The sequence below is a fragment of the Alligator sinensis genome, unplaced genomic scaffold (genome assembly GCF_000455745.1).
Source record: "Alligator sinensis unplaced genomic scaffold, ASM45574v1 scaffold173_3, whole genome shotgun sequence".
Taxonomy (NCBI): domain Eukaryota; kingdom Metazoa; phylum Chordata; order Crocodylia; family Alligatoridae; genus Alligator; species Alligator sinensis.
Window position 1 is genome coordinate 1481788 of NW_005842076.1, and position 11510 is coordinate 1493297.

General features: G+C 39.4%; 1 long non-coding RNA gene across 1 annotated transcript; it reads left to right on the top strand.

Annotated features, from left to right (window-relative positions):
- The first annotated feature begins 5154 nt into the window (after positions 1-5154).
- Positions 5155-11125, top strand: LOC112550309. The gene is made up of 3 exons (XR_003094084.1): positions 5155-5212; positions 6604-6702; positions 11013-11125. It is a non-coding gene; the product is annotated as an uncharacterized LOC112550309 (long non-coding RNA).
- The last annotated feature ends 385 nt before the right edge of the window (positions 11126-11510 follow it).

An 11510-nucleotide genomic window follows, 5' to 3' on the forward strand; every position in this document is an offset into this window, starting at 1 on the left:
AGACCGTCTGTGTTGTCTGTCTGTAACTGCAACTCAATCAAATTTTCCAGCCTGCACCACTGCCATCTCGGTGTAAGTAAACAATCTTTAAAACTACCACTACGCGTTTGTTGCTAATTCTAGCTCGAAGGCCTTCCCTCTCCGACCCAGCGTGCCCGGGCTGCTGGCCACAGCCCGCGTGCAGTGCGAAAAGGGCTCGGGTTGCTCCCGGCCCGCACAGTCGGGTTCGTTTCACCCGCCGGGTTGGGGCCGGCGAGGGACACAGTATCGAGGGGCCTGAACAGGACCCGCTCATCTCTCATTATACACCCGAACGCCGCGGGGAGCAAATACACTTCCCTCTCTCTCGGGGCTCTGTCTTCGGAGACTCCCTCTTCTCCCTTTAGCGACAGGCATCCGCTGACAAAACTTTCACCCATTCCGCCCGCCTGGTGGTAAGCGATATGCGCCTCCAGTTCCTCAAAGCTTTTCACTTGGCATTGGTTATCGTGCCAAGGGCAGTTCTTAACCAATTCTAGCTCTAACGTGTCCTTTCCTGATCCCATCCTCGTCGCCATGTGCGGGCCCTCTCCCGATCCCACCTGGGTTGCCATGTGCGAGTTCTCTCCCGATCCCATCCTCGTCGCCATGTCTTGGACAGCAAGAGCCGACTCGAGGTGATCCAATAATTACTCGTTCGTTGGGCGGGCTGGTGAATAGAAAGGCAGACAAAGCTTAATGGTTGCAAAACTTTACTTATGCCGCTTGTAGCTGCGACGCAGACGGTCCGGTCGTCTGAACAACTATGTTAGTTGTTCCAGCTGGCAGGGCTCAAGCTAACTCGTCCATCCACAAATCACGCCAGCGGGGAAAGGGTACATCGGGGATTGCGCTCGGCAACGGGGAGAAGAATCGATAGGTGATCAGTCTATCGATCAGCTCAGCCACAAGTCAGATCTCTTTAGAGGCACTCTGCAGTGTGCTCAAAGTTCTCCGACTTGGGCGGGAGTCGCACAAAATTTTAAATGGCTAGCAAGCCAATTACTAGCCGCCACATAGGAATAATTTAGAACTGGCCAATAGCAGGACAAAAATTTGCATTCAAATGGCGGGAACTCTCTTGCACCGGGGTTTTTCTGTTGCAACAAAACCTTCGCTGTGCAATTGGCTCTCATGTGGCGGGAAAATTCCATCGTGCCGAGGCACCAAAATCACTGGGTTGTGACAGTGACCACGGACCAAGAAGATTGGCTTCCATCAACCACCACCCACTGGGTCCTACCACGGAGCCAATTTCCCAGCCAGAGGATCATGGTGAGGATGAGACCACAGTTAGCCAGTTTAGCTAAGAGGTGATCGTAGGATACCAGATGGAAGGTTTTTTTAAAGTCAAGATATACAATGTCAATCTCTTCCCCCTTCTCCAGGTGATAGGTCACCTGGTCTTAAACCTTCCTGCATTGGGACAAGAAAACAGGAGAGAGATCTAGCGGAGAGAATACACACTCCAAGATCTGGTCTTCTGTTGGCAGAATACTTCAGTTCTTAACAACAAACAAGTTTGAGTAACCCACATATTCTTGAAAGGAACATTGTCCAAATAATGATATTGAGATTCAAGTCTTTTCCCACCCACAGATAATACTAATATTTGGCATTTATCCTGTTCAGCAAATTAATTTCCCAGTTCCCTCATTCCCTAGGAAGAATATCTAGTTAGAAAGTAGCAAATGTTATTGTCAACATTTAAATGAAGTGTATCCCTAGTTTTTGACAGAAGTAAAGTTTAAAACATTTTTTTTTGTCTGAATTAGATATATGGTTAACTTTCTATAAATGTATGCCTGTAGTTAGTCATCTTTCTTTGTGTGAATACCTGCAGATGTCAGTGGGTGTCTTATATGAACAATGATGGGAAAATATATTCAGGGATTATATTTTCTCCGCCCAACTTTATATGGGCCTTCATTTTCATGTCCACAAATGGTATGTTCCTGCAATTATTTCTGTCTTCATTACAGGTAACTTAAACATCTAATTACCTTACTTAAAAGCACAATAAGTATTTAAATGCCCTGACACTTTGACTGTTGGAAGAAAAAAACCACACACATAGAAAAATAGAAGCGATCTTCTAATATTTGGTTCTTAATAAAAAATCCAAAGTATGATTTATATTGGTTGCTTTTTATTATGCATTTACAAGCTAAATCAAAATGACTAAATAGAATAATTTAATTTGATTAAACAATAACTGACTGAATTCCATTTTCTTCTAAAAAAAAAACAAGTTGTGGATTTTACGAATTTTTGTTAAGCTACAGGCAAAAACTGCTTTGCTGTAAATATGCTAGTCAAAGCTCACTCATGGGACATACATTTATAATACTGCTGATCTTGCATTCTTAATGGGTCATAATTCAATGTGATAGCTATGATTTTTGACATTATGGGATCTAGTTCAGATCATAAATGGTATACAAATCAACCAATATGGATTAGATGTTACTATGGTCCATAACTGCTAAATGAGGGTCATGATTTCTCACTAGCTAATAGACACTCACACACTAAATTATTTCATGGAACTCAGTACAAGCTATCTATCATAAGTGTGATATTTTTATATCACTTAAAAGAAAGGCAAATGAAAATGCATCAGTTCTGGCCACCCTGCCAATCCTGTATAGCTTTATCAATAGCAGAATGGATGCTTCCTACTAGGATTTGGTGGGCTCCCTAGACAGATTTTTGAACTTGTGTACAAAGCAAATTGTATTAAGTGAGTATTAAAACATGAATGGTGTATCATTCTCTCATTTAGCTGGCAGTATGTCAGGAATCTTAAGTGATTCATCACACTTTTAGACCATAATATCAGTCATTTTCATAATTATTCTTTAGAATTTCCCTTGGTCTCTTCCCTAATTAATTCCCCTCTCCCTACCTACCTCTCCACTCTGTTTACTAATATAATACTCATTGTCTCTAAGGCTTGGTTTAGAAGGTAGTGAGGAATCCTTTTCCTTTTGTAGCATTTCCCACTAAATGCTATTTTCTGTAATCTATTTTTTTAATAAAAAGGAAAATGAAGAGGTAACGGTAAAAAAAATTAAATAAAAAAATTGTTACCCACTTTCCTTAAGCTAACTTCTAATTCCAATAGTACTGTCAGTGTGTGATCCTAAGTATATTGTGAACATACACAACATTGAATTTGGCAGCTTAATTTTAAAATGTACATTGAATAAATCCTAGTTATTACTTATTAGGTATGTACAATAGAGCATCACCTTATCCCTTAAAATGAATTTTGAATTTTAAATTCACCTGCTCTTCTTGCTGCTGTATTTGGTTAATCCATGTTAAGTCAAATTACTCCAACAGGTTCTGCTGAGACAACTGGAAGTGAATGGCTTGTTGAAATTCCTGCACAAAATTGAGGAAGAAAATCTAAAATTCAGCTCTCCCAGCTCAGCAATTGGCCACAGTGCCCCCCCCCCCAACCCAGGAGGCACCAGTCACTGAGCCGGTGAGGGCACGGAGGGGCCACCCCTGTATGCTCCTCAGCAGACCCAGAAGTGGACTGGAAGTGCTTTTGGTCCACTTCTGGGTCCTCTGCTGAGCACGCTGGGGAGCCCCTGTGCTTCTGTGGGACACTCCATGCACCCCCAGCATTGCAGCACTCATGAGCCCCTGCTACCTAGAGATATGTAGAAAAATCATTTAAAGCTGCCTCTATGTCAGAATCTCTGAATCTTTCTGAATCTCTCCGAATTGATTCAGAGGGTTCCAATTTGATTCAGAGAGATTAAAGGGTCCTCTGATTCGATTCAGTGGCTGAATCTCGAAATCTGAATTGGGCCAAATCTCCACCGAATCAAATAAGGGACCGAAGCTTTGTACAGCCCTATTAGACAGGAGTTAAATAACAAGGAGAAGGAGCTAAATCTGCCCTTTTTCACTTGGCTGGTAGGCCAAAGATAAGCCCTTTCCTTTCCTCATGATGTTCATCCACTTGCCTTCTAATTGGCACTAAGCACCAAGGCCAAGGTCAATTATTTAGGTAACCCATGGCTAAATAACTAAATTGATCTCTCTTTTGCCTACTAATTCTCTATACCTCCCTTGTTGCCATGCACGTCTCTGCATCCATGGCTACGTTTTTTGTGGGTGCTCTGCTGCCCCTTCAACTACTGTTAGCCTCCCTCTAGCTTTCCTGATATGGGGTCCAGCAGGTGTTATGCTTGCTCTCAGCATGTCGGTGGGATGGGCGTTGCCCCACTTAGACTGAGAATTTTGCTGTGGGATCTTTCATGCTTTAGCTTCAGCCAGAATTTCAAACAGTTTATCAGTTGTAGGGTGACATCCCATGATCTTACAGGATGCCTGGTTTTGAAATTGTCAGTGGTGCCTCATGGTGGACACATGCCATGAGGAGGCAGATAGGTATCTAATTTCATTTGAGGATTTGGGCCACAATACACAAATCATTTTTAAAAGTATGACTTAAAGCACTTCTGAACACTTTATGCTGGGGTCATATCATCCTTTTTGTAGCTCCAGGGACCCACTATTGTGACTAGTAAAGAATCTTCCTTTACTGAAAAAAGGCAAAGATAAGATGAAAATATTACAAAGCAATACATATTTGCACTATACATTTGTCACTGCAGTTCCATTACTGGGTCCTGATATTAATAAAACACTGGGGGTTTGCCAAAACCCCCTGATGGAATGACAAAATTCTGTGTATTGTTATTGGGCAAAATCAATAAAAACATGAAAGAGAAAGTAAGTCATTCCATAACACTGTGGGAGTCCCTGCTGCTATAGATGTGTGTAGGCACCCACTAGCAGTGATGGAAGTTACAAGTGTGCATCAACAGGAAAAATAAATCCCCTCTACATTTATAGATTTGTAAACATTATGGAAATGTGAGAATGATTTTTCTTTCCATTGAAAACTCAGGTTTTATCACATTTGATTGCTCTCAAATGAATTTGATACCCAGTTAAATATTGGTCTACTGAGAAAATATTTATAATGCTGAGCTGAGGAATGCTTTCCTGTTCTGAAAAAACATGTTAAAATGAGCACTGCAGTGAACTGGTCAGAGAAGAGACTGCTGGTTCTATTTAGCTACTGCAGCTGTTGCTGCACCAAAGCAGTCACTGAAAGCAGCACCAAGTGTCAGATACAGAGAGCAGCTTGGAAGAAGTGCCTGGCAAGGTTGGCTTTTTATCTGTACTATTTCTGTAAATCATGTCACAAATAGAGCTCAGGCTAGGAAAGAGGGTTCAGAAGGGAGGGTGTTATTATCATAGTATTATTTTAAATAAATCCTTTTTTTTCTTCTGGTGGATCACAGTTTGTTAAGTCAGGGGAAAGATATCTCTTTTTTTACAAAATAGTACATAAATATACTTATGAACCAAATGTAAGATAATAATAAAGGTGGTCATTGGAGATGGTATTTACAGGGATGGAATACAGCTACAAAAGACTATAATTTCAGTTGTCAACTTAAAATACACACTGTGAGCATGTTTTAAACTGACAGTACATCAAACTTACTTGCTTTGGGATTTTATTTTCTTTTAAGGCAAAAGAAAGCTGACTTACTGGATAAGTTTTTCCAGTCCTACACAGCTCTTGTTAAAATATTGATGTAAATGTTTTTCTGCCCACTCTCCCTCCTCGCATACGTGTGGTACAGAGGTCAACATGCAGAAGACGCACAGAGTTATTTCAGCTGCTCTCACTACCTTACATGCTCTGCTAAGCATATCAACAATTTGGCCAGTGCCGTCACATATTCAAGAATAGGGTGGAAACCCCCTCCAGGATTTCTAAAGTTATTTTCTCTTGAGGCTGTAAAACTCAAATGCCCAAGATAAATAAACTTCTTTTGAGTTTGTCATCCTGGTACTTAGAGGTGTTTAAAACTGTTTCAAGATGCAGATGCATTTCATTCTTGATTCTAGAGCCCACCTTACATAATGCACATAGTAAAAGAATGGAGAGTTTAATTAAAAAACAGCAACATTCCATGTACATGTGTTTATACTGGGATTTTTCAGGGGTGTGGGGGTGACAACATATCACCATTCACGAGCTAGTTTCTGAAGCCTTTTTTTGGACTTGGATTGGATGGATTCATTTGAAGTTTAATAAGTTTGCCAAGAAGACCTGTAGCTGGTCTGTATATGATTCCCTGCTATTTTTAATATAAATGTAATATTTTAAATCTATCTCTTGTGTCCTAAACCAGATTGTGTCTTAAACAGCTGCGTTTAAATTGTAAAAATTCACCCTTGTGTCTGGTTTCACATCTGGTAACACCCAACTAAAGTAATTAAATGAGGTTTCAAAAAAGCCACAATATTATATATATATAAATTATTACAGTAGAATTTGACTTCCAACTAGATTCAGTAAAGATTTTATAAGTAGCTGGGCACTTTGGTTATTTCTAAAGGTGTTGATCAAAATACATAATGTTGAAAGTAAAGGCGGGCTTGTAAATGGATGGAGATTGGATAACATTAAGTTACCATAATTACTATTCATCAGTATGTCTCCACTTTGATGTCAACTATGTGCTTTCTTTTTTGTCTCAGAGAGGAAGAAACTTCAAAAGCTTTAATTTCAAGACAATAAAGGTCTCACGTTGATATGTGTACAAGCTTTGACTGCAACTGGAAAAAAGTTATAGCATGGTAAGATATAAAGGAAGGTGAAATGGTGCTAAATGTTCTTGTGAGTGACATATACATTGTACACATGCATGTTATATATTACTACATGTATTGCTATGTTTGATAAGTAAGTACCTATAGTATATGTATATTGTGAAAAGATTAAATCTGTCACGTTTCCACATTTCTACTAAAGATATTTATATATACATTTGTGTTTGATATAAAATAATTTAAATCCATTGCAATGTATTACAATTTTAATATATATTAACAATTATGTTAACACACAAGATATATCATTACAAATGTGTATCAACACAGTGAGGACTAAGTCATAAAGTAATGTAATTTGTAGTCATATACCCTTCAAGTCAGTAGACTTGAATAGTTTTCACAGGTGCAGGTAAAGGAAGAAGTAGTGAAATGTATGTACTTATTTCCAATTTGAATTTATTTTGCCGTAAAAATTGCTACTAGAATGAAAACCTTCTGGCTAAATGTGAATACCACTGCTCAGTTTCAAGGCCCCAGTCATTTGACATTAATGAGAGTCTTTATAATGATTTCAACAAGCTTTAGCTCTAGCTTCAAAAGATGATAAAAATTCAACTTAATTTCAAAGATTAAATAGCACATTATTGTTAGGAGTTGGGAGGGCATGAGGACCTTTAGAAATAATACACCTTTAGAAATAATACATTGAGGAAAGAATGGAAAAAAGATACAGAAATGAATAATTTGTGTAGAGCTCTAAAAATAATTTGTTTGGTGCTTTAGTTTTTCAAAGTGAAAATTAGAAAAAAATCATTTTACATTGAATGAAATTATTATTTTGTTGTTGTTTTTCCTTGCCACCCCAAAGAAACAAAAATGAAATGTTGACATATCAAGTGTTCCAACTCTACTGAACATCACATACAACATAATTTTTAAAAAATCTAGATATTATCCTAATTAGTACCCTCTGGGTAAGATAGTTACATATTATCAACTTTTCAGGGCTGATCTTATAAAATGCTGAATACTGACCAGCGCCCTGCTCAAGACATAATCATCCCTGATTAAAAATCATCCCAGCAAAGTGTCTGTCTAACCTGCTCTTGAAAACTTCCAAGGATGCAGATTCCACAGTTTCTCAAGGTGGCGTGTTCCAATCCTTGACTACCCTCACAATCATCGTAATCTTTAACCTAAATTTCCCACGCTGAAGTTTAAAGCCATTTCTCCTAGTTCTATCCCCTAAAGCCACAGAGACAAGCCCATCTCCATTCTCTCTATAATCACCCTTCACGTATTTGAAGATTGTTATCAAATCCCTCTTCAGTTTTCTCTTCTCAAGACTAAATGACCCCACTTCTTTCAGCCTTTCCTCCTATGCCTTGCTTCTAAGTCCCCTAATAATGTTTGTTGCTTTGTGCTGGACTTTTTCTAAACAGTCCACATCCTTCTTGAAGTGCGGGGCCCAAAACTGGACACAGCATTCCAGGCAAGGCTTCACTGTGCTGAAGAGTGGAAGAATCACTTTTCTTGATTTGCAAGTGACATTCCTTTTAATACAACCAAATATGCTGCTGGCCTTTTTTTTTTTGCAACAAGAGCACATTGCTGGTGCATATTTATATTATGGTTTACTGTATTCCCAGATCCTTCCCTACAGTACTGCAGCCTAACCAATCATTCCCCAATCTGTATTTGTGCATGCAGTTATTCCATCCCAAGTGCAGGACATTTCACTTTTCCTTGTTGAATCTCATTTGATTGGTTACAGACCATTTCTCTAGTCTATGCATGTAATTCTGAATCCCAGCCTATCCTCCGGTGTATCTGCAGCTCCACCCAACATGGTTGTCACATGTTGTTTGCTTTATGTCAGAGGGACCATGAACTGCTTCATTTGGGCAATACTGTAAATGTTACAAGAAAAAAAGCTCTGAAACTGGGATGATGCCATTTGATTGCAGCTATGACTAGCCAGAGTACCCTGTGCATCTTTATTTTATTTTTATATGCACAGCAGAGGAAAAACAGATTATTTTGGATATGGGTAATGATAAAAAACTCTTGTTAAAATCAAGTCCAAAAATAATTTTTCCTTTAGATTCTTAAATATGGATATATGTTTACCTAGCTCTTGACTTTATAGCTTGCATCCACAATTTTTGCTTTAGCAAAAATGAGCTAAAAGATGACTCTGAAGCTTCTAGTATTATATTACATATAGGCTGTTTGCAGATATTAAAAAACCCCAAAACCATGCTTTACCAGAAGCAGCAGCGTGGTACTTCAACCCAGCTCTGAAGCTTCTGTATAGATTGGGTATGTCAGTGGGGCTTTTTGGCGCTTTTATCTAAAGCTGATTCAATCAACTATCAGATAAAAGCACCAACCCCCCACCCCACACTAAAGTACCTGGTCTATACAGATGTTAGTAGAGCTGGGTCAAACTAACACACTGCCTCTTTTGGTCATGCGCTGGGCTTGACCCAGGAGTGCTCCAAGTTTGCCGTGCTGTTTTGGGGTTTTTTTAACATCTGCAAGTAGCCGCAATTATGTGATTACTGAACTGAGCTTCCCTAAAGCTATTTGCGAAAAAAGACTGTATTTTAAAGTACTTTGTTAGGATTGATTCAATACTCTGATTTCTCATTTAAATAAAGCATGTGTTGAAGTTTGTTGTCTGATTAAGGAATGTGAGATCAGGCCCTATGCATTGAAGTCAATGGGAGTTTTGCTTGAAGAAGGATTGAGTAAGGACTGCATGATTTGGCCCGGAATATCTGAAGTCTATTATTTACATTTGGGTTGCAGGAAATACATTTTACTATTAAAATCCCAAAGTTTCAATAAGAGTAAGAGGTAACACTATCTTATTGTGGGAACCAAATAGATCAAAACTTTTTCAGAAGTTCCTTAACTGTGGCTTAGTTTTGTGCCAGCTGTTGTTTTAATACTATAAACGGAAGAAAACAACACTTGGGTGGACATTTAATTCGGTCTCTGCAATAGCAAACATTAACCACTGGCCTACTATTGGACCACCTGCAATGTGTTAGTCATTAGAAAGGTCGCTGTTACTGAACATTTTAAACTGTGAATAGCTTCAGATTAAATTAGGTGTAAAAAAAGTCATTTCCTCTCAGTGATAAACTAAAACACCTGCAACACAGCTCAAGTTTACCATGAGAGATCTAAACTATTGCTCTGAAGCTATACCATTCAAGAATGCACAAAAGCTGAGTTTTGTTGGATAAGAATATATTGATCTTGATTATTATGTAGTTGCCAGGTACACAGCTAGCTAGTTAGAATTTAGGTTATATTATGCTCTAGTAAATACAAAGTTTAAATTTTAATTGTGTGTGTATTAATTATATTTCCTCTCATGTTTCTCATTAATCTTCCTATCTTTAAAAAAAAAAAATTGTGATTATTTGGCTGCATCCGCTCTTCATTATAATAAGAAATCCAGCACCTTCAATATGAAGGGAAGATGCATCTATTTCAGATGTTTCTACCACAAATATTTATTGGACCACTAGAAAAAAAAAATTACTTAAGTTGCATGTTGCACTGCTTCCCTGGATGCAAAGCTGCTCTATTAAGCCTCTGGTTGCAACTCTTAGGGTACATGTAGATGTTGCATTTAGATCAATCAAACTAGGGTACATATATTTGGAGAGTTTAGACTGGGCAAAAAGAGGCGGGCCTGATGTAACTTAGTTCACCTAAGGAGGTGCACTACATAGATTGGCCTAACTCATGCCCAATCTAACCTAATATGTATATATGTTCAGAGTGCAGCTCCAGGGCTGGGAAATCCCAGCCACTTGCTGCTTTTCCTATCCCCCACCACCCTAACTGAGCTATTTTTAGCCCTCCAACTCACCAAGCCCTGGACAGACAACCCCACCATGTGGATCCACCAACTTCCCATGTGAACTCACCAGCCCCCTGTCAATCCAGTACTGTTTAATATTTCATCAGCGATTTGGACGAAGGTGTTGAAGGCACCTTGCACAAATTCACAAATGATTTTAAACTATGGGGTATAGTAAACACACTGGAGGGCAGGGAGCAAATTCAGGTGGATTTGGATAGACTGGGGAAATGGGCAGATCAGAATAGGATGCAATTTAGCAAGGATAAATGCAAGGTGCTGCACCTGGGGAGAAAGAATCTCCAACACACCTATAGACTGGGGGGTACCATTCTGAATACCACACCAATGGAAAGAGCTCTAGAGTCTTGGTTAATGCAAAAATGAACATGAGTCACCAGTGTGACAAGATAATAAGCACGGCTAACTGCACTCTTTCTTGCATCAGCAGATGCATCACAAGCAGGTCTAGGGAAGTGATAATTCCCCTCTGTGCAGCATTGGTGAGACCGCAGATGGAGTACCACGTCCAATTTTGGGTGCCTCACTTCAAGATGGATGTGGATAACCTTGAAAGGGTTCAGAGGAGGGCTACTCATGTGGTTGAAGGCCTGCAGGTAAGAACCTATGAAGACAGACTGAGGGTCCAGAATCTCTTCCACCTCTGCAAGAGAAGGCTGAGAGGTGATCTTGTGGCTGCCTTCAAACTCATCTTGTCAGCAGGGAATAGGGGACACTTTGTTTACCAGGGAGCCCCTCAGGGATTACCAGAAATAATGGCCATAAACTGAAGGAGAAGAGATTTAGATTGGACATAAGGAAGACATTATTTATGGTAAGGGTTGCTAAAATATGGAATGGGCTTCCAAGGGAGGTGGTGCTTTTCCCTACCTTGGAGGTGTTCAAGAAAAGATCAGACAGGCATCTGGCTGGAGTTAATTAACCCCAG